The 19,832-nt window shown below is 42.5% G+C and overlaps 1 pseudogene; it reads left to right on the top strand.

Moving 5' to 3' along the window:
• The first annotated feature begins 16,520 nt into the window (after positions 1 to 16,520).
• On the top strand, positions 16,521 to 17,587 carry LOC129076325 (L-lactate dehydrogenase A chain-like; annotated as a pseudogene).
• Positions 17,588 to 19,832: the final 2,245 nt, after the last annotated feature.

Raw genomic sequence — 19,832 nt, 5'->3', positions numbered from 1 at the left:
TTTCCTGGTTTCAGCTGCTGTAGTCTAGGGGTCTCTGTTTATAATTCAGACCCTGTTCTTCTCAGGGGGATCCAACTGGCTGTTTCAATGTCTCTTTGGTGCTGGTGCCCGTGGGCACCCAGTCCACCCTCACGAGCCTCCACCACACTTATCACCTGTTCAGATGTGTGAAAGTTGATTCCACTGTCTGTCTGCAGCTCCAAGGCTCCTCTCCCTCTGTCGTTCCATTGTTTTCCAGGTGATTTCTCCACTAGTCCCAATTCCAATTTGGTCTTGGGAGGAGGTCCATGTGACTCCTGTTCACTCCTCTGCCATCTTTTTCCTCTGGAAAGAATTTCTAATTGAAAACAGAGTCCCAATACTGAAAAAGTTTGAAAATCCTGCCCTGAGCCAATGCTTGCACTTCACTGTGGAGAATGGATTGCAGCCTGGGGAGTGACTTGCAGATCACAGAACTGCAATGGCAGTGCTGCAAATGGGTCACCATCCCAGCTCTCCAGGTGACACAGCCTCTATGGTAGGTTGTGACATTGTTGTACCATCTGACCTACCTTGACATGCAATCCTAGATGTTCTGGCTATAGCGTTCAAGGTGGTACCTGACTTCCCTGGGGGTGAAGATTGACTCCATTAAAATTCACTCATTAGTGCTATTCTTAGGACACTTGATTACCTAACCCTAATGGGGCATGATAAGAAAAAGCTCAGCAAAGTTATTAATATGTTAATACTTTGAAGAAGGGCCAGTATCTCCCTAGTAGGTTCCAAAGCCCTTTTTTTATAGGTATCAGATGCCTCATATGTATTTCCCCATGATCAAGAGAGGTAGGTAGGTGATTTTTGTCATTCTGATTGATAGCTAAGGAAACTCAGACTAGAGATTGACATGAGCTGGACCCAGATAGTGAAGGGCAGAGCCAGGAAACAACAGAGACTCATCACTGCCTCTCTTAGAGATCATACTGCTGCTAACTGACCAGCTTAACAAACACCCAACTTTACCCCTTGACAAGATGCAAATGAAACACAAAACAAATCAATACAAAACAAATTCTCATTTCTGGAGCTGGATATTAAATAGGCCCTTCTCTGTCTTTGACATTCATTAAGGGTGCCCTGCTCAGATCCACCCTTCAGGACTGAGCAACTCAGTTCACCAGCTGCTGGAAGTTCTGGCTCCTATGACTCACAGAAGCATCCTTCCCTGGGAACTCCACTTGACTGAGAGAGATGCCTTGCCCAAGTTTATGCCTCCTCCTTGAGGGCAGCCTGCATCCAAGGCTGGTTGATGCAGGGATACAGAGCCATGACACCCTTACCTAAATCTGAAAAGGGCTCATCCAGCTTCAGAGTCCCTATCAGCTGATGGCTGATGAAACTATGGAGGTTCAGCTTCTTCCTCTGGCCAATCCTTCCCCTTCACTTCTTTACAGGAGTCACTCTGCCTGGTTTCCCCAATAAACTTACTAGGTGAAAATCTGCATTTTAGAGTCTATTTTCAGGTAACCCAACCTACACAGAGTTGTCAGTGAGTTAGGCATTATTTTTACTGCATGGGGGTATGAAGGGGAGGTCTTCCCCATCAAGCCCAGAGAGGAGCTTCAGAGGACCACAAAGAAAGCAAAATGTATCCCCTGGATTTTGGAGAAGATGAAGATTGAGACTTAACCCATACCTGAAAGTGTTTACAAGTGGCTTTTCTGGCTTATCTCTGATGCTTGTGTAGGGGGATAGGAATGTGAATGAGCTGCAAATGTCATCCCTTAGAAGTGAAACAGACTTTAGATATATTGAAAATTCTTCATCCAAGAGCTGGCCTGGAGGGGTAAGGTGATTCTTTCCTGGTGGACTGCCAGATGCCAGGGACTTAGAGCACAGTCCTGTTGGTTAGCTAGAAGAGACAATATCCATGCTATGGATGTGCAGGCAGGATGTCTCTGGCATTGGGGGTCTCTGAAGAACCCTCAAGAATGCCCCATAGGACAAAAAGAGTCAGTATTTGAGTGTCTTCCAAGAGTAAGGACATTTAAAAACCCAGAAAAGACCAGAGATAGCACCAGGAATATAAGACCTTTTGATTTCCCTTACCTCTTCCATGAATCTGCTTCCTTCCCCAACATCAGAAGAGACAGGTGCAGCATAGTGCACAAGGCAGAATAAACAAGCCTGGGGGAAAGCTGAAGGAAAAAGAAAAAAAAAGACTTATTAATTGCCCTCTCTTTCCCAACTGTAGGTTTTTTCTTTGGTCCATGTTGTGGCAGTTTGGGGAAAGAAGTTTTAAACGGGATGAGAAATTAAAGTTTTCATTTTCAAATTATCTGGATATTTTGCTTCTGAACATGAGCCACTTGTTAATACCTGAGAATGACTGAGAAAGCTCTGGGATCTGCTTAGGATTTCATCCAGGAACATACAAATTTGATTTGGTTGAGCAGGCTAAGAGGATATCTGATGAAAAGGAAAAATATAATTTTCTTCTTGAACCCCACTTAGTCCAGTGTGTTCAATAAACAGGTTACACTCAGCTTCTGTTTGTGTTAATTTCTTGTTGGGGCCATGCTGAGGGCAGAATGCAGTGTGGCAAGCTTTTTTAATCTTGAAGTTTTTCTTTTCTTTTCTTTTCTTTTAAAAAAGATTTTATTCATCTATTGTTAGAGAAAGGGAAGGAGAAAGATAGGGAGAGAAACATCAGTGTGTGGTTACCTCTCACATGCCCCTAACTGGGGACCTGGCCTACAACCCAGGCTTGTGCCCTGACAGGGAATCGAATCAGTGACCCTTTTGTTTTCAGGCCAGCACTCAATACACTGAGCCACACCAGCCAGGGATGGAAATTTTTTGTAGCATAGTACTTTCCAAAGTTTGTTCCCTATTCTGTCTGATGTTAATGAAAGGCATTCTTTGTGGCCAATGAATTTGGAAACCACTGGACTAAAGTTCAATGATATTACTTACTGCCTTCTCAGAGCCTTTATTTTTTAATTTAATTTTAATTTAAAAAACTTATTTATTAATTTTGAGAGAGAGAGAGATTTGTTGTTCTATTTATTCATGCATTCATTGGTTGACTCTTGCATGTGCTCTGACCAGGGATTGAACCCACAACCTTGCCATATCAGGATGATGCTGTAACCTACTGAGCTACTCAGCCAGGGTCTCAGAACCTTTAAACAACTATTTTGAATTGTATATTTCTAGGATATGCTTTTTCAGCGGAAACTCATTTGATATCTAAATCATTTTTTTCTGATGAATATCTTTTCGGTCTAGTGTCTCTGGAAACATTTAAGAATTGATGAGTTTTAGGAGCACACCTCCCTGTACTAAGTATGTTAGAGCAGTGCTTTCCAGTCACAAATGTGTGACAGGATAATATGTTGAGGTATTGTCTTAGTTCAGGCTGCTATAACAAAAATATAATAGATTGGGTAACTTACACAGCAGATATTTATTTCTCGCAGTTTGGTGGGCTGGAAAGTCCAAAATCAAGGTACTGGCACATTCAGTGTCTGGTGAGAGTCCAGTTTCTGGTTCATGAATGTCTGTCTTCTTGTTGAGTCCTCTCATCACTTAGAGCAGAGAGTGCTGGGCTTTTCATCCTCTTAAAAAGGCACCAATGACATCATCAGGGCTCTATTCTTATGACTTAATTATCTCCCTAAAACCCCACTTCCAAATAGCCACATTGGAGATTAGATTTCAAAATATGAATGTTGGGAGGACACAAACATTCTGTCCATAACAGATATTAATTGAGAGGTTAAGGTTCTCAACCTTGCTTATCAGCCTGGCCATGCCATATAGCAATTTCAGGTCTGCTCTGACTCACCACCCAGGGGATGGGGGTTTCCTCTAGAAGGAGTCACCATGTATGTTCTCACAGGAGTGCATTGCAGAGCATTCGCATGGCAGTGGTGGGAGTGGCATGACCCATTTTCCTGTGAGGCTGCTCTTCTGCAGAGATCCTTCTGGAAAATAGAGCCAATGTCCCGCTTACTTTTACAGCGCAAACTTGTATGAGCATTTATTGCCCAACATCCGAGGGCTAATTCTGTTTTTAGCAGAAGCTCCTCCTTCAGCATTGTGACACCTTGGTTCTCCTCTTGGGATACACTTTCTAGGTGATAGAGGATAAGCATATGTCCTTTTAGAATAAGACTTACTTGAGTTTGAGGGAGGTGCTCAGGGCACCAACAGTTCTGTTACAGGGCATAGAACCTACTTGATTTAGTCAAGGGCAGAGGCAACACTTGCAGAGAAGTAGGTCACAGATGCAAACAGTGGCATCTGTCACTTAGAAAAGGACCCTGGAGGAGATAATATTATATGGTTATGAAAATTCTTTTCAAGGTTCACATTTATTCCTCAATCCCATACATGTAACTTTTCCCCTTGCTATAGTAATTTTACTGATTTATAATAAAGCTTTGTTTGTGGAAGGGAAATGAGAGTGCAGGAATACTTCACTGAATTATTATACTGGTTTCTAATATTTGTAGTAGTTTGGGAAATTACAATGGAAAGCATATTCTCCCAGCATTCCTGTGGAGAATGATTCCCAGAAGACACAGAAATTACATCAGTCCCTCCCTCACCCCTCCAAAAGATGTCTCACCTTCTCAGAGCTCCCTGTGCTCCCAGAACTACTAGGTGCTATAAAGGATAAAAGAGGAAAATGTGGCATGATTTAGAGGACTTAAATAAAATCATGCAACCCATCTCAGGAAAACAGGGCACCTACAGACGAAGAAACGCTGCTCACCTATGATTTCACTCCATTACAGAAGGTTTAAACATCTCCAGAGGTTTAAATGAAGAAGGTGGTGTCCCTAAAATTCTATGTTCAGCTAAATTGTCTCTCATGTGTAAAGACATAAAAAGACACTTTCAGAAATGCAATGGTTTAGAAAGTACACCACTTTCTTATTCTTCCTGGAAATTGCTCTAAGATGTATTTCAGCTGAGTAAGAGATAAGTCAAATCAAGGATGCAAAAGTGGATGATAGTGTAGTGTACACTGCAAAGAAAATCTCAGTGTATTCCCAAGAAAATAAAACATTACAAGCCACATTTTCTGACTGGGATACAATAGAAATTTAAAAAACTCAAAATAAATAACTTTCATAAATGACTACTGGATGAAAGATGAAATGACAATGTAATTATAATAACAAGGAACTTGATACAAATGAAAACACTTCATAATTTATTCATAATCATTACATTTATGAGTGAGAAGTTGTTAGACAGGGTGACTATCATTGTGCCTAAGGGAGGAGCAGAAAGAGGACAGGTGTTCTCAACTTCACTGAGAAGAAAAGCCATGGCAATAAAAGCCATCCACCAGAAGAAGCACTTGTCACCTGAACTGTCCCAGAAACAGGAAAGTGTTCAGAGAAGGTAGATGAACTTGCTTAACAGGACTTAACTAAGGAGGAAGAAAAACACATGGGATGTCTTCTTTGAGAGTAAAAATGAAGAAAGCAGAATCAAAAGCAGCAGCAAGAAATGCCAGCAGATCTTGAGAGTTAAGGAATCCTGACCTCTTCCTGAAATCTATGTTCACAGTGAACTTGCCTTCAATGCAAGTGACCTTCCAAAAAAAGCTGACCTTTGGCTACTTGAGAAGATCGCCATAGTCTACCTGGAGCCCTGTTCTCATCAGCCCCTTTGGAGCCCCGCAGAACCACACCTGAGTCTCAGAACAAGGAGCCCCAGGGAAGGTCTATGAAATGCCATCACAGATGCCCCCGAAGATCTACCAGTGCTCTCCTTGCAGGCTGCTCCAACCACTACCACTTCTCAAAGCTCACATAGAAGGTGACTACCCTTTCTCTGTTTTCCACTTGATTCTTTTCCTTACCCAGTGCCTATAGGAAGGTGCTGATCTGGCAATGCCCAGTGCACACAGGTCCCACAGGAACCCCACAGCAATGGTGGGAATGACAGCCCCTGGAGCAGGGCAGTGGCATGACCCATTTCCTTGTGAGTCTGACTTCCTGTAGAGATCCATCTGGGAAATGAGGCCTATGACCTGCTTACTCTCGCATCTCCAGGGGTCGTTTGTGCATCTTCCTGCCCCTTCCTCTGCTCTCCTGCCTGGAGTGTAGGCACTGCAGCCTAGCCTGCCTCTGCAGTGCTGTTTTGCCTTAAGGCTCACACTCTTTGCTTGACCTTCTAAATGTCAGCCAGAGAGTGATTTTTCTACGACACAAATCTGACCATGTCTCCATCCTTTAAATTCTTTGGAGCCTCCCATTAGTCCTTTGCATAATACCCAAAGGAGACCACATGATTCCATACGTGTTTTCAGGGCTGGTGTTTCTCCTTTCCCCTCTCAAACTCTTTTCCATCCTCACGGAATGACCTGGTCTTTCCCACCTTGTGCCATTGCTCATGCTCAGTGCTCTGTCTGACCAGACAGCCCTGCTCTCTTCACTTGGGGGAGCAGCTTCTTCTCATGCTGCAAGTCTTGGCTGAGACATCATGTTAGCAAAAAAGCCTTTCCTGGTGCCCAAGCCCTGGCTTAGGCACCACTTATGAGTTCTGGAGGCATAGTCTACCTCTCTGATCACAGCAAATATCACATCACATTGTATTTGCTCATTTTCTGGTATGCTCCAACAGAGCATAAGTTTTTACTTGCTTTGACAAGAGCTTTCTTCTAATTGTTTCTTGTTTGTTTGTTTGTGTGTTCCTACTTCTTGCTTCCTGCTTATGTGTCTGGCATGCAACTGGTATTCAACAAATGCCTGCAGAATCCCAGGACTGCTAATAGGTTTCTAACACCCTGCTGACTATTGCATGTGCCATAGGAGAATGACAACATTTTGAAGACTGCCCACCTCTTGTAACCTCCAGAGACCTTAGGTAGCTGGTCACATGGAGATTTCATGCCACCTGGGCATGCTGAGAAAGTCAAGTTTTGTCTAAGGACTGCCAGAGTGTGCAGGTGGAAGGAAAGGCATGTGAGTGGCTATATTGTCACCTAGGTGAACCTTGCTTTGCAGAGTCCCTAAGGGTGGCTGCATTCACATCCAAATGCTTTGTATATGTAATAGGAACCCACATCCAGGCCAGTATCATTCCTGAACTTGACAGGATCCAGGGAGGCTGAGTAGGCTATTGAGTAATTTGTCTCCCTTTGTTTCTATTTGTTTCAGAAAAAGAGGGTGGGAAGTTAGTCCCTGCCACCATTTAAACTACACATGGTCAACCAATACCTGAAGAAACAGAAACTATAGCAAAGAATCTCAGGATCTCAGGTTTTCAGCCAATTCTGTTTCCCTACCTCCCCCATAGAACACACAGCTTCAAAACATTTCTCCGTCCCCTTTGCAATTAGGTAAGAATTTTGGCACGAGGATTATGGGTGAAAGTGATAGGTGCCATTTCCAGGCCCAGCACCTAAAATACCTCCTGTGTGACAGACACTCCATGATGGCTCACCCTTGCCATTTAGCCAGCTAGATGCATCAGATCCAGTGCAGAGCTTCAAACCCCAGAGGGTTCCGAGGAATCCAGGGGATAGAGGAGAAACGAAGTGGAAGTTGCCTGGGTCCCTGAAGGACTGCATAGAGCAGAGCGACTTTTGCCCATCCATCCTTCCCTGCTGACTCACTGTGGTTTGTGATGTGAGCAAGAAGTACAGCTTTGTTGAATTAAGCTATTGAAATTTGATGTTTTATGTCAAAGCACTAAGCCTCCTCTAACCAACACAGTGACTTTCTAATCTCCTTCATCCTCAGGTCATTGTTCCTGTCTCAGCTCCCTGAATTCTTAATTTTACTCCAAGTACTTAGAAGACGTACTATGTTAAGAGGAGGCAGAGGTCCTGGTACAGGAGAATTGGTGAAGATACTGGCAGTTCAGAGAGAAAGGAGGGGATTGTGTCTTTCCTGTCCACATTGCCTCTCTGCTATGGCCATGCACCAGGACCTGCAGAAAGGTCTTTCCTCAGAGCATGGCTGCAGCTTGCATCAGCATCACTGACATGTTACCTATTATTTGCAGAAGTGCTGGCTGCTCAAGGACAACAAGGCTTTGTGGAAACTGGGTCCTCCCATTCCTGCAGAGCCCTTGTGTCCAAACACATCTGAGCATGAGAGGCCATAAGTAGGGGGCAGACCTTTCTCTGCCTAGGGGCACCAAGCTGCTGTCCAAACCATGAAGGAAAGTAGCAGAAGGAAATTTTTCTGCTGTGGTGAAAAATTCCAGCCTGGGAGTCAGATAGATGTGGGCTTGAAGATTTGCTCTGATATTTGAGCAACTTTGGAAATTTCAATATCATTTCTTTTTTCACTTACTATACACACACACACACACACACACATACACATACATACACCTATTTATCTAATCTTTATCTTTTTATATATAAGTATTTATTTTACATTTCTAACTGTTGGTTGATTGGTCAATAGGTAGAAGATAAATAAAATTGTTTTACAAAGTCCTCAGTACAATGCCTAATACACAATATGTCCTAAACATGTTAGTTCTGTACATAGTAAGAAATACAGTAATAATAATCACTTACAAAGTGTTATGTTAATTCATTTCACTCTCACAATAAACATATGACTTAGGCTCTATTATTAGCTCCATTTTACAGATGAGGAAACAGGCAGAGTTATGTGTCTTCTATAGCTCACCCTACTGTAATTTAGAACTCACATCAAACTGACACATTCAGGAGTCCCTCCACTTGGCCTTGGCTGGTGTGGCTCAGTAGATTGAGCACTGGCCTGTGAACGGAAAGGTTGCTGGTTCAGTTCGTGGGCAGGGCAGATGCCTGTGTTGTGGGCCAAATGCCTGGTTTGTAGCATGCAAGAGGCAGCCAATTGATGTTTCTCTCTCACATTGATGTTTCCCTCTTTCTCCCTCCCTTCTCCTTTCTCTGAAATTAAATAAATAAAATGAAAAATAAAAGAGTCCCTGCTCTTAGTTACTTGGTCAAGAAGGTAAAGGGTAAAAGAAGAATAATGAGGGTATTGATGTCACCACCAACTTGTTTCCTCACTTATTTTGTAGGGCCCTTTGCCCACAAGTGAATTGCACTGTGGCTATGAGACTCCTTTGTCTTCGGTGTCCATGGCTCCCACCCTGGGCAGTTGAAGGGTGTTCAGATGTGAGAAAGGAGATTGCTCTTGGCTCAGAGTGTCTCTACATGCTCTCAGTCTTGCCTATCCAAGCAGTGGCTCCAGGAACTGATTCTGGAAGAAGAATGAAGACTGGTGCTGCCTTGTATGGGGCACTGCTTCTCCTAGCACACTTCTATTAGGAAATGGATGAGGAACTGTTACTCCTCAGGGCTGCTTTGGCAGGTCTGGAAGTCTTCCCTGTCACTGTCTTGCCACTGCCATTTGTAAATATGACTGTAGGAGCCAAGCCTTTCCTTTATCACTGCTTATTGTTCACAGTCCTACTACCCTATAAGCAAAACAGGTTTCTTCAGCAGTGCCAGCAACTCACCATATTCTGGGTGAAGCCTTGCTGCCCTGTGCAGAACCTCTGATAGTGCTTCCACCTGGAGTATTGCCAGTTTTGGCTCTCCATGAAGGCCGCATTGCACTGGACACTGACATTGGACCATGACTACCAATTACAGTAGGCCTGGGCCTGTAGGCCCACTTAGGAGGCCCACAACATCCATTGGTGACTGTAGTGGCTGCATCTGTCTCAGCATCACCCAGCACATACCATGGTAACAGCTGCCTCCTGGGGTTTGGGCCTTACCTTGACCAACTGTCATGGTCAGTACAGCTGGGAGGTCAGTGCTGAAGCAGCACAGTCCAAGTATCCAGGTAATAATTACCACTGATATGGACTGAACTGTGCCTCCTCTAATTCATATATTGAAGCCCTAACCTCCAATAAGACTGAATTTGGAGATAAGGATTTCACAGAAGTAATTAACTTTAAATGAGGTAATAAGGGTAGGGCCCTGATCCAGCAGGATTAGTGTTCTTATGAGAAGAGGAAGAGGGGCCAGCGCTTTCTCCTCCTCTATGCACAGGCAGAGGATTAGCCAAGTGAGCACACAGTGGCCATCTGTAAGGCAGAAATAGAGCTCTCACCAGACTCTGACCATGCCGGCATCCTGGTCTCAGACTTCTAGCCTCCAGAACTGTGATAAAATAATTTCTGTTACTTAGGCTACCCAGTCTATGGTATTTTGTTATGGAAACTTGAGCTGATTAAGACACTCTTCCTGTGCCCCAGAAATTTAGTGTTTTGTGTATGTGATGTGGGCTTTATGATAAGAACTTTGCTCTTATGCCTTATTTATTTCTATCCCTCTGGCCCCAGTCATATCCACTGATGCCAAGGGCCTCTCCACTGAACCTGCCATTGTGCTATGGACCATGCTTTCTGCTGCACGCCCACCTTTGTGCTCTCATGGGGAAGGGCCACTGAACCTTCTGCTAAGATAGCCCTTGTCTCCATTCCTGTGATCAAAGGAAGAAGCAGAAACTCCATAGTGCCAGTGATATCTCAGGTTGGCCTGAATTAATTCCCCATAAATTTATTGAAGATCAACTCTTTGTGCCGGCATTATTGTTGGTCCTGTTGAGGCAGCAATGAATTAGAGAGACAAGGTCCCTGCTTTCATAGAACTGATGTTCTACAGAGAAAGACAGGCATATGGACATAAAAATATGAACAGGATCATTTTGGATACTGATAAGTGCTAAGAAGGGAGATAAAATGTAGTTGTGTGAGAAGAGTGACTGTGTTTTGTGTTACAGATGGTTAGGAAAGGTTTCCCTGAAGAGGTGATATTTGGGCTATGATCTGAACAAAAAGAAGGAGTCACCTGAACTTAACTCTAGAAATAATGGTCCAGAGAAAGGAAAGAGAAGGTGCCAGTCTTCTAAGGTGGGATTGAACTTGGAAGGCTCGAGGCTGATCTTGGCCATGATGTCTGCAAGGACCCCACCTTGGCTGTGCACATGTAGGATCTGGAATTAGCAACTTCACTTCCTAATTTCTGCTGTTCCCTAGCTTTCCCCAATGATGCTGAGGGCTGATTACCCCCTGCCCTTACCCAAACCCAGGCTCTAAGGAGATTGTGAACTGAAGTGCTAGGATGAGAACACTGAGATGTTCACAAGCATTGGGGTTCAATTATGTGGTTTTTGGCAGACATTGCTTTCTTCCCAAGATTCATTCCCAAAGACATCTGCTAAAAAGAGATGACTAGATAAGGATAACTTAAAAAGAAATAGAAGAACTACCACTCTTATCTCTTAGAAACCCATCAAAAAATTGGGCTCTCACTTCTCTTCTTTGATATTGATTTGAAATACCCAAGGGCAAAGGAAGAGTAGACACTACATCATTGAAGGATTTCTATGAATGCGTGAGTTTTCCAAAGCATACAGTGAGCAGATTACAGTCCCTGCCTCCTGGTTTTAGCCCTGAATACTGGACAGCTGTACACAGAGGGCTCCCTGGGAGAGGAAGTTCTCTGATCCAAGGAAGACCCTATCTTAGGTTGCATTATGTTGCAGAAGGTGTTATTGAAGATGAGGGAGAGTTGAGATACTTGCTCTCCCTATTGTGACAGAATGAAATGGACTCCAGGGGCCTGTAGAAGCTTCTGGCTGTGGCCTCTAAAGGAAATTGCCACCAGGCCAGACTCCTTCTGTCTGTCCTGCTTTCTCACTCCAGTGGATCATTTCAGTGGGACTGCACTGAAGTCTTGAGACCAAACAAGATATGAATAACATTATCTTTTTTTGGTTTTGTACATGAACCAAATGTCATTGAGGGATTGGTAAGACCTGAGTCTGAGTGTCATCTCTGAAAGTAGCTTTGGGACCTTGAGCACACAACTGAACTTTTCATAACCTCAGTATATTTCTCTATAAACTGGATTAGTGTTAAGATTTCAAGGAAATGAGTTACCTAATGAGTGTGAGCCACCTAGTGCCATGCTTAGCACACACATCTGTCTGGGACTAGACATAACTTCACCTGCCATGGGCAGGCCACTGCTATAACACCCAATCTGCCCTGTTACCTGCTGAGAATGTTTCCAGTTTCCCACAAAAGAGCCATCAGCCTGATCAGATATAAAGAATCTATCTTCTGCAGCTATGACGATGGGCTCCAGGACCACTCTGGCTGTTTCCTACATGTAATAACAGACTCACCTCTCTCCATTTTCTTGCCTGGTGCTTAATGTTTGCTGCCTAGGAAGAGGTCTTTTGTCAAATCAGCAGGATTCTCTGACAGCCCAGGTCTGTGACTTGGGGTAAAAAAAAATGTATGGCTTCTACTCTTCAATACTAGGTGATGTGGGGCTGGAAGTTAATGGGACCAGAACCCAGTCATCTTTTCTCCAAGGCTCACATCCTACTACTAATGCCTGAGGCTGTCTAAATATCAGGGGAGCTGTCTTTCCTCCACTGTCTGAGAATATCAGAGCCAGTCAGTTGCCTATCATGACATTCAGGGCTGGCAACTACCCAACACAATGCCCATCCACCCCTAGATTTAATACAGAAATCAGATGTGTTGTGAAAGGGTCTGAAAAAGCTTTAATTTTCTCAGCCATCTAAAGCTCCATGCTGACTGCAGTGTCCCTGACACAAAAGCACTGTCCATCATGTGCTTTGCTGAATACAACACTTTAGCCCAGCTGTGCAATCTTCCCAGACAGCTCAACAATTGGGCTCAATCAAGAAACAGAACTTCTCCTCCCATTCACTCAGACCTGCTCCTGCTTCTCTCTTTCTGGGAGAAAGAATGAGTCAATTGTTGGGTGTTTCTCTGATGCCTATCGTTGGCTGACAGGAGGTATCTGCTAATGCCTGTGACCATTGAGGTGGCGCTCCATAACCTTGCAACCAAGTTTCCTGGGCAGCGGGGGATGGGGAGTTACAGTAGGATGTCTGTCACATTCTCTGGCTCTGTTCCCCCTCCTAGTAACTGAAGTGGGAAAGCTGTTACTTTGGAAAATTTGGAAATTTCTGCTTAAACTGTCAACCTGTGAGACCTTGAGGTCCATTAACTCTTTCCTCTAGTCTCAGAACTAAGAAGGGTTTGGCTCCACAGGTATTAACTGGCAACCTGTACTTCAATGTCCCACTTGGGCAAACAGCTCCGCTGAGGAGGGTTTGCTTTGCAAGCAGCCACAAGTACTGTATTTTGCTGTGTATAATGTGCACGCTCATTTTTGGCCCAAACTTTCAGGGAAAAATATCTCTTGTTTTCATTTTTAATTCAATTACTTATTTATTTATATTTAGAAACAAAACCAATGATCATATTCCAGGGTATTATTTTGCATATGGATATCATTGCTTTCTAGAGTTATACTTTTAATGCATAAGCATAAATAAAATAATTAAAAACATTTATATAGACATAGAATTAGTACTACCCATGTGTAATATGCACCCTTATTTTTCCCTCAAAAATGTGGGCAAAAAGTGTGCATTATACATGGAAAAATATGAGTAAATCAAAGAAGTCCTGAGCTGGCATGTATCTTTGACCTTCCTCAGTAGTGCTTGGGGAATCACAGGAGAGAGTGTTTAAAAGAAAAGAACTTTCACAATGGATCCAGGTGGGTGCTGTTTGGTTTATTGTCAGAATGCTGCATTTTTCTGCTGGAGCTGTCACAATTCTGGTGGGCTTAGCTGCAGGGCAGGCTGGGCCACTGTGGAGCCAGTGGAAGCTGGTCCTGGGGCTTGGGGAACTAACTGAGCTTCAGGGCAATTCCCCAAAGTGGGGTAACAAGTTGTTCACTCTGCAGACATTCAACGGGACATGAGGACTGTGGTGTGACTCTGCAAGCATCCGTGTCAGCCTGTGTGCCTGGTGCATGTAGGATACCAGCTGAGGTTTGAAGCGAGCCAGAGTCCAGCCCAGGCAGGTGAAGTGGAGACCAATATCTCTGCAGGGAGTTGAGATCCAAGACACGTGAGTGGTGGTTTGAGACTGGAGTGCTAGACTAGATATTAGATGGACTGAGACCTCAAGGTATAGATTAGCTTTGGGACAGGGAGGCTCAGTAGAACTAAGGCCTTCACTCAGGACTGGTAAACTCAAGCTTCCTGATAAGCTAACACCTTGGGTAGCATTTATCATGAGGTTTTGTGAGGCTAAAGAGGGGCTGGGCAGGATGGACCTGGCAAAATAGGAAGCTGTCTTTTTTATACAGAAGGAAAAACATAGGACAGTTGGCATTTTCCTGGAGAATAATCTCATACTCTCATGAATGAATGCAATTATAGCATTTTATATGTGTTGCTGGCACCCAGAATTGGATTTGTAGTGTAGACTAATAGTCCTTAAAAACTAATGTTGTTTCTTACCATTGGCTTTTCCTTTTACATTTCTGTTTCATTCTCTGGTTGTGCTTAATTCTACTGCCATGCACCAGCTTTGCTCTAAACTTTCCTCTTTCTTTCCCATGTTGCCTGTTATTTTTACCCTCTGTTCTGATTATTGCTGTATAACAAACAGCCTCAAAACTGAATGACCTAAAGCAACAACTGTTTTAATTTGTTATCGGATTTGTTGGTCAGAAATTTAGAAAGGATGTAACCTGTAGGGGTTATCTCTACTCCATGATGTCTGAGGCCTCTGCTGGGAAGACTTTTTGGGGTTTGGGGTGATTTAAATGGCTTGGGTTGAACTTATCTGGAAATTTCTTCACTTACATGTCTGCCACCTGGGCTGGAATGGCAGAAAGGCTGGACCCAGCTCAGTCTCATCTAGAGAACCTGAATGAAGTCCATCCAGCATGGTGGCTCGGGACTGCAGGAACAAATGTTTGAGTATTGCCCTGGAAGTCACACAGCATGTCTTCTGCCATACTCTGTTGGTTGAAATGCTCACAAGCCTGCCAACTTCAAGGGAAAGGAACATAAGGAGGAGTATCCCAGAATTTAAGGCCATGATTTAAAAACACTGTGTCTTTTGGACTTTGCATTTGCTTGATTTTTGCTGCTTCTAACACTTTGTCTGCTTTCTTTCTTTTCATAGTGCTTTAGCAGGCCTTTCCCTACTCAGTACTGTCTCTCATCTGTGCTTATCTGTTCATTTTTACTGTTTGTTCTTGCTGTATGGTTGCAGCGATGGGGTTACTCTTTATTATGCTCTAGGAAAAACTGTCATTTGGCTGCTTTGCAGCAGTGACACCAGAGAGATCATTCACAGGGAAGCATTATTCATAGTGTTTCTAAGATGCTTCGGTTTCTCCTCTGCTTCCAGTAGTATTATCAAAGGTCATACTTTTATAGGAAATAGAGATTTCAGAATAAATCATGAAGTCTTAAGTATCTCAGCTTTTCTGCTTTCCAATAACCCTTCTCCATGCAAATCTATACAACCGAGATTCTTGTCATACATGGTACCATTTTTATTTTTTTTCCTGATAGTTTGACAGTGAAGTGAAGGAGGGAGGAGGGGCAGGGAAAAGGAAGGGAAGGGGAAAGTCTAGGAACATATAGCAAGGACTCATGGACAAAACCAAAGGGGGAGAGCTGAGGGAGGGAAGGAAGGAGGGGGCAAGGGAAAGTGGTGGGGGGTAGGCAGAGACAAATGTATTTGAAAAAATAAAATAAAATTAAAAAAGAAAAAGTGTGCACACCTAATCTCTTAGACTGCATTTAAAATCTGTAGGCTGGGAGAATGTATTGTATTTTTATACTCACCCCACCAACCTCAGTCCTAGCAAAGCAGTCTGCTTGAAGTTTAATATCAAGAAATAAAATTAATTGGAAAGGTCATGCTCAAGTTTACTTCAGTGTGTTTCAGATTTTTGTTTTGCTTGTCTCTTTAGCTGGCCTAACAAAGTAAATGTAAAACCTACATGTAAATGATTAATAGCTGAGGGAACTCATGAGTCTCTTTTCAAAAATGACACTTACAAGTCAAAAGAATGTGGCCTTATGATTTGTGGCACAACAGTTGAACCTTGAACAATGTTGGTGCTAGAGGTGCTGACACCCTCTCACAATAAAAAATCTATATATAACTTTTGGATCTGCAAAAACTTAATTAGTAATATCCTACAGTTGACTGAAAGTATTACCAATAACATAAACATTTTATTAAGACATATTTTGTATATGACATGTATTATATACTGTACTCTTACAATAAAGTAAGCTAGAGAAAAGAAAATGTTATTAAGAAAATCATGAAGAAAAATTCATGTATAATGGATGCAGACAGTTCAAATTCATGTTTGAACTGTATAACAGTTCAAGAACTGTATAAAGGATGCACACAGTTCAAACTCTTGTTGTTCAAGGGTTTGAAACATCTCCATGGTCTTCCCTACTGTAGGGGGTGAGTAAAGTGCATGAGGGTGGAATCCCAACTCTTCACCCTAACAGTGGTATGACCTTGGTAAGTCATATTGTCATTCTAAAAACTAGTCTCTTTAGCTATAAAATGGTAGTAATGGGACACTTTATTTAAAAAATGGTTTAAATAGGTACCAGAGCTGCTGCTGCCAAGTCTGGATCCAGCGCTGCTGTGCACACCCGATTCCTTTTGGTTCTAAGTTCAATATGGCAACTCTCAAGGGTCAGTTGATTGTGAATCCTTTTAAGGAAGAACAAACCCCTCCAGAATAAGATTACAGTCTTTGGCATTGGTGCTGTTGACATCGCCTGTGCCATAAGTATCTTAATGAAGGACATGGCAGATGAACTTGCTCTTGATGTCATGGAAGACAAATTAAAGGGAGAGATGATGGATCTCTAACATGACAGCCTTTTCCTTAGAACATCAAAAATTGTCTCTGGTAAAGACTATAATGTGACTGTGAACCTCAAGCTGGTTATTATCACAGTTGGGGCACATCAGGAGGGAGAAAGCCGTCTTAATTTGGTCCAGTGTAATGTGAACATCTTTAAATTCATCTTTCCTAATGTTGTGAAAATACAGTCCCAACTTCAAATTGCTTATTGTTTCCAATTTTGTGAATGTCTTGACCTATGTGGCTTGGAAGATAAGTGGCTTTCCCAAAAACTCATGTTATTGGAAGTGGTTGCAATCTGTATTTAGCCTGGTTCTGTTACCTAATGGGGGAAAGCCTGGGAGTTTACCCATTAAACTGTCATGGGTAGGTCCTTGAGGAGCATGGAAATTTGAGTGTGCCTGTGTGGAGTGGAGTGAATGTTGCCAGTGTCTCCTTAAAGACTCTGTACCCTGATTTAGGCACTGATGCAGATAAGGAACAGTGGAAAGAAGTTCACAAACAGGTAGTTGACGAGCAGGGTGGTAGTGCTCCAACATGGTCTGTAGCTGAACACTGGGTGCACTGACTTTGGCATGAAGTGATGAAACTGAAAGCCTACACCTCCTAGGTCATTGGACTATCTGTGGCAGATTTAGTAGAAAGTATAATGAAGAATCTTAGGTGGGTGCATCCAATTTCCACCATGATCAGGGGTCTCTATAGAATAAAAGAAGACATCTTCCCCAGTTTCCTTGCATTTGGGGACAGAATGGAATCTCAGATGTTGTTAAGGTGACTCTGACCCCTGAGGAAGAAGCCTGTTTGAAGAAGAGTACACGTACACTTTGGGGGATCCAGAAAGAGCTACAGTTTTAAAATCTTCTAATGTACCATCTCACTGTCTAGGCTACAAAGGATTTTAGTTGGATATTGTGCATATTCTCCCTTTTATCTGATCTATGATTAATAACATCTATTTCCTAAAAATAGAAATAGTAATGGTTCATAAAACCCTGCATCTCTGTCCTGATGCTGGATGGTATTTACCTTGTGTGGTCCTAAGCTGGTTAGTGTGAAATAGTTCCACCCCTTCAAAGGCACCACTGCCAATGCTGCACATGCTACAGTTGCCCTTCGAACTAGATGTGTGTTCATAATATATTATAACTTGTGGTTCTTTTACCAAATGTGCCTAGTCCAACCTTTTTCTTTTGAATCAATCACATCCTGGGATCCAATGTACAAATCCAATATTGCATGTCTTGTGCATAACTATTCTTAAGGATCTTATTTTGTGTACTATATGATCAGACTAGTTTATATTGCCATATAATGTAAAAAGAAAGTCTACATATAAATAATGCAGCCAACTATCTAAGTGTCATACCAACTAAAACACCAAATAAACCTTGAACAATGAAAAAGAAAAAATAGTTTAAGTAGTGCCAATTTCTTATGGCAAGGTTCAAATGAAAGAATTTATGGTAAAGTATTGATAAAATGCAATTATAAAGGTTTATGATTCTTTAAATAGGCTAAGTCAGGGCTGTTAATCCAAGGACCAGATTTTTGGTTTACATGACTGAAAAACCTAACCCTATAGAAAGAGTATCACAAATCCCATGTCTGAAGAGGGATGTTTCTATACACTTGCAGCTGACTGTTGCCCAGTTCAGGTCCAGGTGGCCAGATTTGATTTTCTCAGAGAATCCAGAGTTTCAGCATTTTATGTGGACTTTTCTTATTTTTAAATGGTTGTTATTAATTAATAAGTAAATATAGACACACATATAAACATAGCTTGGAAAAAACAAAATACTTCTGTAACTTGTCTTTCTCCTATACACTGCCAATTTAAAATTTAGTTTAAAAATGAAGCTGAAGGTATACAGTTGACACAAAACCATTTTGTTCCTTTGCTAAGTACAACTATAAGTCCTGGAAATGAGGCAACCAAAAGAGAACTCTGAAGAGAGGATGGTGGGCTGAAACAGAAGGAAAACATAGTGGTAAGGCATAGTACCACTCCTATCCAATGGCAGAAATGGACCCAGGTCAGGTGTCTCCCATCCCAATCTAACAACAGGAGGTGACTCAAGTAAGTTAGTTCCTCTCCTGAACTGAATGGGAGCTCTCACCTGTAAGACCAGTGGCACTGATAAGAGAGATCAACAGGGATTTTTGATAGGGATCCTTCACCCCTAGACCTGGCACTCCCAGACCTGACAATCCCTTCCCCCACCTAGAGACTTTGGGTGACCAAGCAGCACCTGCAAGTGGAGGAGTCCTGCCACAACAGATGGCCTGGCCCAGGAAATGCTTTTTATTCATGCTGGATTTGACACCTCCCGTCCTAACCTAGGAACATGGAGTGGCCAGGTCATTCTGGCAGGGGGTTCTTGCTAAAAATAAGCAGCTGGCCTAAGAAGCTTCTCTATTCCGTCACCTGTAGAATTATTTCTCCTGCCAGAGACTTCAAGCAGATGGTGGCTCTGGTAGAAGATGTCCTGATAGAACAAGTTCCTGGCTCAGGAAATACTCTTTGTTCCCCAACCTATGAGCATTAGGTATCCTAAACTGGGTAAGCTCCTTCCATTTTCTCAGGCAGCAGCATCAGGGAACAATGAAAGTCCTAATAGCACCAGATAAACCAAGTAGATCAAAATAGTACCCCCAAATCCTCTGAAAACTGAAACATCATTGGACCTACAGTCCATAAAATTAGGCCAGGATTCATGTGCTGATCCTGAAACAGGATGACGGTATCCTAAAATACAGTCATGTATTGCTTAACAATGGGAATATATTCTAAGAAATGCATTGTTAGGTGAGATCCTTATTGTATGAACGTCATGTGTGCTCTTACGCAAATCTAGATAATATATCCTACTACACATCTAGGCTATATGCTATAGCCTATTGCTGTTAGGTTACAAACATGTAAAGCCTGTTAATGTACTAATATTGTAGGCAATTATAACACAGTGGTAAGTATTTGTGTATCTAAGCATACTGAAACATAGTAAAGGTACAGTAAAAATATAGAATAAAAGATAAAAAATGGTGTACCTGTATAGGGCACTTATCCTGAATGGAAGTTGTAGGACTGGAATCTTCTCTG

This window comes from Pteronotus mesoamericanus, unplaced genomic scaffold (assembly GCF_021234165.1).
Source record: "Pteronotus mesoamericanus isolate MK-2021 breed Mesoamerican mustached bat unplaced genomic scaffold, CSHL_Meso_final contig_59, whole genome shotgun sequence".
NCBI lineage: Eukaryota > Metazoa > Chordata > Mammalia > Chiroptera > Mormoopidae > Pteronotus > Pteronotus mesoamericanus.
This window is presented reverse-complemented; position numbering and strand designations above follow the sequence as displayed.